A 1,263-nucleotide genomic window follows, 5' to 3' on the forward strand; every position below is an offset into this window, starting at 1 on the left:
TCATTATTCTGCTCCAAACCATCTAATTCTAAATTTGCAGAATAAAATCAATTAGCACATGCTGGAGCTGCTGAATTCAAAACCAGTACAAAGGGCTCCTCGGCCCTTGTAAGTGGAAGGCAGAGACTGACTTCCTGGGGCTATTTGTTAAAAGGAGGGGGGAGTCAATGGGTGTGGTTTATCTGGGTAGAGTTAGCTCCAAACTGGGGCTAAACAAGAATGTTAGGCAGCTCTACCGAAACAAAATTTTTGTACTATTATTATTGTTGTTGTTATTGTTTTGGGAAATTTAAAATACACAGTAAAACACGGAAAATGTAATAATAATCACCCATAGTATCATCATTCAGAGATTGTATTAACATTTTTGGTTTACAGCCTTCCTATCTTTTTTCTATACTTACATTTTTCCAAATATTGTTTTGTAACCTGCTTTTTGATTTGTGAATATTTTTCTAAGTCATTAAATATTTTTCCAGAACATAATTGGCTGAATATGCCATCGAAGGATGTATTCATTTATTTAACCAACTTACAGTTGTCAAACATTTAAGTTGTATCCTGACTTGTCATTTAATTAAAATCAGTTCATTTGTCAACTTGAGATCTCATGTTAATTTAGCCAACAGATCTTAGACTTATAAATATCTTGATCCATTCACAACGCTTCCATTACTAACAACACTCCCTTTCTTCCCGGTGATTTTGCTATCAGCCTGCTAGCACAATACACCCAAATTCCCCTTCAAAAGCAAATTCCCACGAAAGTCTCAGAAGCAGAGGGTCATTGCTTGAATTTTGTTTTTCCATGTACTTTGGTCCTTGCATATGGATCTTTTGCTTAAAACGTTATCTTTTTCTTAATCTTACTGAAAATATCTTTTTTCTTTCAGAATTCTTCTTTCCTTTAACTACAACACTGATCTCTTTATTTAAACTTCAAATCCATCCTTCTAATTCTCTTTTGATAATGGGACTTGACTTTCTCTTTTAACGGGGTTTTATTCCCTCACCCAGCAGACCTTAAATGCTTTAGTATCAAAATTCCTTTAAAAATGTATTGAGGACCCCAAAGAGCTTTTGTTTATGTCAGCTATAGCTATTGTTATTTATCATATTAGAAATTAAAACTGAGCAATTAAAAAATACTTAGTGTTTCATTTTAAAGTAACAATAAGGAGCCTATTACATATTAACATAACATATTTGATGACACATAACTATAGTTTGCAGAGAAAAAAAATTCAGTGAGAAGAATGGCAT

This window comes from Balaenoptera physalus, assembly GCF_965194825.1.
Source record: "Balaenoptera physalus genome assembly, chromosome: 8".
In the NCBI taxonomy this organism is placed as follows: domain Eukaryota; kingdom Metazoa; phylum Chordata; class Mammalia; order Artiodactyla; family Balaenopteridae; genus Balaenoptera; species Balaenoptera physalus.